General features: G+C 43.7%; 1 pseudogene; it reads left to right on the forward strand.

Moving 5' to 3' along the window:
* Positions 1-818: 818 nt before the first annotated feature.
* LOC125553312 lies at positions 819-8,184 on the forward strand (annotated as a pseudogene).
* The last annotated feature ends 226 nt before the right edge of the window (positions 8,185-8,410 follow it).

An 8,410-nucleotide genomic window follows, 5' to 3' on the forward strand; every position in this document is an offset into this window, starting at 1 on the left:
ATGGTTGGTGTTGTTCCTGCTACAACTGTTATGCTTATCTTTTGTTATTACATTAAGGACCAGCTGTCAATCATTTTCATTTTATGTACTCTTTGCTAATTTATGTGTGCGCTAGTCCTGGTCTGGTTTTCTCAAAGGCATCTTGAACAACAAGTTGCTCTTATATACTACTATATACGAAACAACATACGAGTACTGCCTTTGTCATGTACTCGTATGCTAACACGCGCATCGGTCTTGGTTAAAGTGATCAATCGTAGTACTTATATGTTAAGAAATTCATTGATTAGGTGAATGCATGGGTTTATCAATACACTAGTACTAGTTGTGCCTCAAGGTTTTAACTATGCCCCTAATCACATTGATCCATGCACGAACCACGGCACATCATGTGAAGGCTGTCCGTTCAACACAAAAATATGATGAACTCTCCACTTTTAAGATGCCGCCACATGCATCAACCACGGCAGCATGTGAAGGCTGTCAGGATTCACGTGTGTGACAGCACATGCATTAACGCTTAGACGTACGAGGACAAGAGATAAGATGGAAGAGTTTGTAAATTATGATTCAAGATTCCAAGAGCCATATATGCGTTTCCTTTGGTTTGGACCAGGATAACCTAATGTCTTGAGGACGGAGTCGAGCATGGTCATTTCTTGCAAATAGTAGCTGGATTAATATATATCCTAAACGTTCAGTTTAGGCCACAGCCCTGTAAAAATGGTTAAATCGGTGCACACAACTTGGTCATTTGAATCACTTTAGTCCGAAAGCTCACGCCCCAAAAAAATGTCCCACATCGTCACGCGCCGAGCACGTGAGGGAGGCAGAGGGGGTGGCAATCTTGCTAAAAAAACCCTGCCATTGTGTTCTCATTGCTCTCTTAAAAGTTAAAACCCAAATCCCCGACTTGATAGAAGTCCCCAAATTTGCGGCGAGCTTGGATCTTCGCCAGCGGCGGTCAGAATCCGGTGGGCGACGGTGACTTGGTCACACCGGCGGGGAATAGAGCGCAACCCGCATGCACATGGTGGTTAGCGGCTGGAAGATGAGGATGAACGTCGTTGTTGTTTGGTTCAGAAGAAAGAAAAGTCTATCAAGTGCTCCATGGAGAAATATTTACTTTACTTTGGTGCTGTTTCAGTTGCAAATGCTTCGGAGGCTGTTGTTTTGTTTCCGTTATGCAGAAATTCAGCTTTATTTATAACAAACAGATCTTTTTTTTTGGATCCAAAGCTTTATGCAGAAATTCAGATTTTCTGTTTCCGTTATTCAGAATGGTGGTGATGCTGCTGCTGCTGCTGTTGCCGGCGTTGGTGGTGATGCTGCTGCTGCCGGTGCTGATACTGCTGCTAGTGCCCAAGATGGTGATACGCCGCATTTCGACAGAGTGTCCATGTCCAGAGAAATCAAGTCCGTGTTACAGGACATGCAGTCCCACTGTGATTCCATCTCCAATTTGCTCGGCTGTATCCCAAGCAACAATACGCCAGTCGTCGTCCTACATCGGCCTCAGACTGTTTCCATGATCATACAAGATACATTCTATGGCAGGGGAGACATTTTTGAGGAAACTGTCAGTCGGATCACAGATACTGCTGCCACACAGACTGTTTCTGTTCTTCCTATAGTTGGTCCTGGGGGTATTGGAAAGACAACTTTCACCACTCATCTGTACAATGATGCAAGGACTGAAGAGTACTTCCAAGTCAAGGTCTGGGTATGTGTATCCACTGATTTCGATGTGCTTAAGCTCACCAGGGAGATCCTTGGCTGCATACCTGCAACTGAAGAAGAAAGAAACAGCGGTGTTGCAAATGAAACAACCAATTTAGACCAGCTTCAGAAATCCATAGCACAACGTATCAAGTCCAAGAGGTTTCTGATTGTATTGGATGATATATGGAAATGTGACAGTCAGGACCAGTGGAAAACTTTCTTAGCTCCGTTCACAGAGGGGGAAGCCAAAGGAAGCATGGTACTTGTCACTACTCGATTCCCAAAGATAGCAGACATGGTGAAAACAGTTGATCCACTGGAGCTGCGAGGTTTGGAGCCTAATGACTTCTTCACATTCTTTGAAGCATGTATAGTTGGTGCAGACAACAAGCCCGAGCATTATGAAGATGAGTTTGCTGGTATTGCATGAAAAATTGCAAACAAGCTAAAGGGTTCCCCGTTGGCAGCCAAAACAGTTGGTAGGCTATTGCACAAGGACCTTTCTCGGAAACATTGGAATGGAGTTCTTGAAAAGCATAAGTGGCTAAAGCAGGAAAATGATGATGGTATCATGCCATCTTTAGTGATTAGCTACGATTGCCTCCCTTTTGTTCTGAAGAAATGCTTTTCCTATTTTGGCCTTTTCCCTGAAGATCATAGGTTTACTTCTTCAGAAATCAATCATTTCTGGGTTGCAATAGGTATCATAGACTCTGATCATCAAGACGATAGGAACTACTTGGAAGAACTAGTGGACAATGGTTTTCTCATGAAGGAACCAGTGGACAATGGTCATCGGTACTGCTATGTAATGCATGATTTAATGCATGAGCTATCTAAGATTGTTTCTGCACAAGAATGCCTCAATATAAGTGACTTAGATTTCAGAGCTGATGCCATCCCACAATCTGTTCGCCACTTATCTATCAACATAGAAGACAGATATGATGCAAATTTTGAGGAAGAAATGTGTAAACTGGGGGAGAGGATAGAGATTGCTAATCTACAGACTTTGATGATTTTTAGAGAATATGAAGAAAGAATCGCCAAGATTTTGAAAGATAGCTTCAAGGAAATAAACTGTCTGCGTGTTCTGTTTGTAGTGGTGAAGTCTGCACAATCTTTTCCATATAGGTTTTCAAAACTTATCCACCTCCGGTACCTCAACTGAGAGAACTTGGGGCATTGACAGAGCTTGAAGGAGAACTGGTTATACGTGGTCTTGAACACGTGGCAACCAAGGAGGAAGCTACTGCAGCCAAACTGAACTTGAAAAGGAATCTGAAGGAGTTGGAATTATTCTGGGGCAGAGACCGACCAACTACAGATGCTGGTATTCTTGATGCTCTTCAACCACACTCTAATCTTAGAGTACTTACAATTGAAAGTCATGGTGGTACCATTGGTCCTAGTTGGTTGTGTCTTGATATCTGGTTAACATGCTTAGAGACTCTCACTTTAGAAGGCTTATCTTGGAGCACCCTCCCACCTATTGGGAATTTACCAAATCTCAAGGTACTCACTTTGTGGAGAATTTCTGGAATGCGTCAGTTTGGGCCTCTATGTGGTGGCAAATGTTTTATGCGCTTGAAGACAGTTAAGTTTTTTGAAATGCCAGATCTTGCTGAATGGGTTGTGGAGCCTAATTGTCGTTCCTTTCCAAGTCTTGAAGAAATCAAATGCATCGATTGTCCCAACCTCCGTGTGATGCCCTTCTCGGAGGTATCTTGCACCAATTTGCGCAGACTTGAAGTTTATGACTGCCCCAAGATGTCTCTGCCCTCCATGCCTCACACCTCCACACTGACATGTTTCAATATTAAAGGAGTTGGTGATTCACAAACGGATTTGTCTTATAATCAAAATAAATTGCTTGTTATTGGGTATAGCGGTGCTTTGGCCTACCACAATCTGGATACAGTAGAAGATATGGCTATTGCAAATGTATCGCACATATCATTGGCAGACATCGAAAAGTTTAAATCCCTAACAGATCTAACTGTCGGAAGATGCGACGGTTTGTTCCCTCAAGAGCTGGATGGCAGTATTGTCTTGGGTTCAGTAAAGAGTCTCAGATTAGATGTATCTCATCTTACCAGCAACAAATCATCATCGTCCAAAGTGCTAAACTGTTTCCCAGCTCTTTCTGTGTTGGAGATATATGGAGGTGAGGAATGTGTAATGCAGTTCCCATCATCCAGCTCACTGCAGAAACTTACCTTCTCAAGGTGTAACGGCCTGGTTCTTGAGCATGTGGAGAATGGAGGAGGAATTCAGGAGAACAACTCATTGCTCCAATCATTAACCATATTCGAATGTGGCAAACTCTTCTGTCGGTGGCCCATGGGCATGGGAGAATCAGAGACCATTTTCCCTTTCCCTGCTTCCCTGAGGGAACTTCATGTTAATGAAGAGCCAAGCATCAAGTCAATGGGTCTGCTCTCAAACCTCACGTCTCTCACCACTCTAAGGCTAAAAGAGTGCAGTAATTTAACAGTGGACGGATTCAATCCTTTCATCGCAGTCAACCTCATGGAACTGGAAGTGTGTATGGGCAACACCTCCTTAGCAGCAGATATGCTCTCAGAGGCGGCCTCTCAGAGGGCCAAATTATTGCCTGCAGGTTACATTTCTAGATTGGAGGTACTTGTCATGGAAGACATCTGTGGATTGCTTGTTGCTCCTATTTGCAACCTCCTCGCCCCGGCCCTCCACACACTTGTATTTGGTTCTGATGGGAGGATGGAAAGCTTCACGGAAGAGCAGGAGAAAGCGCTGCAGCTCCTCACCTCCCTCCAGCATCTAGCATTTTTCTATTGCTGGTGTCTGCAGTCCCTTCCTCAAGGGTTACACCGCCTTTCTTCTCTCAAGGAGTTATGTGTCCGTGGGTGTCCAAATATCCGATCGCTGCCCAAGGAGGGCCTCCCGCTTTCGCTGAGAAAACTAAGGATGGATTGTCACAGCGCTGAGATAGAGGAGCAAATTGAGAAAATCAAAAGAACCAACCCAAATTTATCCGTCAAAGGATAACTACACCCAAGGTGACACTTGTCGCCTCCCTATTTTTCTTGTTTTTCTATTTCTGAAGCAAGGTTTATTCACCATATCTCTGCTTCATCTTAACTTGTCAAATCTTACAGACTAGCAGGTCCCACTCCACTCCACCACTGGAGGAAGCTACTGCAGCCAAACTGATATTGAAAAGAAATCTGAAGGAGTTCAAATTATTCTGGTCGGGCAGAGATGGAGCAACTACAGATGCTGGTATTCTTGATGCTCTTAAACCACACTCGAATCTTAGAGTACTTACAATTGCAAATCATGGTGGTACCATTGGTCCTAGTTGGTTGTGTCTTGACATCTGGTTAACAAGTTTAGAGACTCTCACCCTAGAAGGCGTATCTTGGAGCACCCTCCCACCTTTTGGGAAGCTACCAAATCTCAAGGGCCTCTATTTGAATAAAGTTTCTGGAATGCTTCAGTTTGGGCCTCTATGTGGTGGCGCTCCAGGCAAATGTTTTTTGCGCTTGAAGACAGTTAGGTTTTGTGAAATGCCAGATCTTGCTGAATGGGTTGTGGAACCTAATTGCCATTCCTTTCCAAGTCTTGAAAAAATTGAATGCATCCGTTGTCCCAATCTCCGTGTGTTGCCCTTGTCCGAGGTATCTTGCACCAATTTGCGCAGACTTGAAGTTTCTATGTGCCCCAAGATGTCTCTACCCTCCATGCCTCACACCTCCACACTGATAGATTTGGTTGTTAAAACAGGTGATCCAGACACGTTGTTGCGTTATAATGGAAAGGAATTGGATGTTAGAGGGTATGGCGGTGCTTTGGCCTACCACAATTTGGATAAAGTAGAATATATGGCTGTTGCAAATGTATCGCACATATCATTGACAGACATTGAAAAGTTTAAATCCCTAACACAACTAGCTGTCAAAAGATGCGCCGGTGTGTTCCCAGAAGAGCTGGATGGCAGTATTGTCTTCCGTTCAGTTAAGAGTCTCACATTAGACGTATGCCATCTTTCCAGCAGCAAATCATCATCGTCAGAAGTGTTAAACTGTTTCCCAGCTCTTTCTGTGTTGGAGATAGTTGGAGATGGAGACCATGACTATGAGGAATGTGTAATGCAGTTGCCATCATCCAGCTCACTGCAGAAACTTAGATTTAGAGACTGTAAGGGCCTGGTTCTTGTGCCTGTGGAGAAGGAGAATGAAGGAGGAATTCAGGAGGACAAGTCATTGCTCCAATCATTAACAATACATGGATGTGGCGAATTGTTCTGTCGGTGGCCCATGGGCATGGGAGAATCAGAGACCATTTGCCCTTTCCCTGCTTCCCTGAGTAGACTTCTTGTTTGGAACGAGTCAAGCATGAAGTCAATGGCTCTGCTCTCAAACCTCACGTCTCTCACCACTCTAAGCCTAATAAGCTACAGTAATTTAACAGTGGATAGATTCAATCCTCTCATCGCAGTCAACCTCAAAGAACTGGAAGTTATAGGCAGCAGCAGATATGCTCTCAGAGGTGGCCTCTCAGAGGGCCAAATTATTCCCTGCAGGTTCCTTCCGGTTGGAGAAACTCAAGGTGGATAACATCTCTGGATTGCTTGTTGCTCCTATTTGTAACCTCCTCGCCCCGGCCCTCCACACACTTGAATTCATGGAAGATGAGAGGATGGAAAGCTTGACGGAAGAGCAAGAGAAAGCGCTACAGCTCCTCACCTCCCTCCAGAATCTAATATTTTATGCCTGCGAAGGTCTGCAGTCCCTTCCTCAAGGGTTACATCGCCTCTCTTCTCTCAAGGAGTTACATGTCGTTAACTGTCCAAAAGTCCAATCGATGCCCAAGGAGGGCCTCCCGGTTTCGCTGAGAAAAGTACACATGATTGGTTGCAGCGCTGAGATAAAGGAGCAAATTGAGAAAATCAAAAGAACCAACCCAGATTTATCCGTCACGGAAGGTAACACTTGTCGCCTCCCTATTTTGTTTTTCTATTTCTGAAGCAAGGTTTATTCTCCATATTTCTGCCTCATCTTTACTTGTCAAATCTTACAGACTAGCAGGTTCCACTCCACTCCACCACTGTTGCAATCAAACTTTTGTGCACACCTGCACATTAATCAGAAGGTGTGAGAACCAACCGACTCGTCATTCTGCAACACAACTCGACATGCTGTTAACTCTTCATTCTGCTACATGATCGATATTTCTCTGCAACTCAACTCAATCTGCCGGTTATGGTTAGTACCTCCAGAACCAAATTTCTGATCCTTCATTTATGACTGCACTCACAGTGCAAAGCAACCACTTTGGCTTGCTTGTTTATCTTTCTCCTGCACGCTTGCTCTCTTTTCATTCACTTCTTTTTGTACCCTTTTTCTGCTATTAGACTTGAGATTGATTGTTCATGCCATCACCGTTGTTTTTCAAAATACGCGTGCATTTTCTTTGTCAGGCTTCTGTTGCCTATGTGAATGTGAAATAAAAAAGGACGTGCGGGACATCACTCACTTGATACCCATCAAGAAGAAGACTTGAGTCGTAGCTGCAAAATATTTTTGACACCAGAACTGAGGGTGGAATCATGGTATTGTCAGGCTTGTGCTCTTTTTTCGCATGAGGCACTAAGACTGAACATGCCAATTTAACTGTTGGCATCAAGGAAGAGGTATTTAACGGCCTGCTGTTACTCAAAAAGAAGATTTTCTTTCTTTTCTTACCATGAATGAATGAATGAATCAAGTGACTTTATTTCCTCTTTCTTGAATCCTTTCCTTTGACAGGTTGATGCTGCCTGCTGCTTTGTCTCTGATGTACTCCGCAGAGAGGGCTGTCCTGTCTTGTCTTGGTGGTGCAGAATGGTATGGATCGATGTAACCTCCTTCCTAGTATATTATCGTGAAGTGAAATGAAGTTGAATTCTACAAGAGAGAAGAGAATGCTTTCCAATTTGTTTGAATCTTTCTTGAAAAATGGCCTGATACTGAATTATTCCTGTAGGACCGAAGCAACCTATGCTGGGGCAGAGTAGTGAAACTATTGTACCCAGCTACGTACAGTCTTGCACGAAGATTGCATGCATACAGGTTTAGGTTTCATTGGCTGGCATTGACCCTTGACCATGGATGAACTGATCGATGATGCCAATGTTGCCATTGGCTTAATGTCTAAGATTTGGCATCTTCACATCTGTTGTTGAAGGCAAAAGTTGTGTGGTTAATTAATTCCTCAGTGGCAACAATGTGATTGAGTGCTTTCAGCTTTGGGCCTTCCTGCTTCTCCTAGCTCGCCATCAGCTATAGCAGCAATAGAAGATTGGTGTGCTTTAAAGGTCATCGGAATAAATCAATGTACATTTGAAATTTGTTGTTTAGAGTATCTTTGTATGGTAATCTACACATATTTTTTGAATATGAGCATCCTTGTGCGACTTCAGTCATCCTTTACCCAGTGATGCACGCCTTTCGATGTTGATGTGCAATGCTACACAGATTGGATTTGATTGGCTTTGTATTATTACTGGGAACGAGCATATTAATTGGGGATGTAATATCCGGGATGGATAGCATCTGCTTTTGTTTTCACATTCTTATGTTCCTCTGATCTTGGTTCCTGCTTATTTTCTCCATGGGACAAACTTGAGCCACCTAACTGCTGACAGACAGTCAAAGGGCACACT

This window comes from Triticum urartu, chromosome 4 (assembly GCF_003073215.2).
Source record: "Triticum urartu cultivar G1812 chromosome 4, Tu2.1, whole genome shotgun sequence".
Taxonomy (NCBI): Eukaryota; Viridiplantae; Streptophyta; class Magnoliopsida; order Poales; family Poaceae; genus Triticum; species Triticum urartu.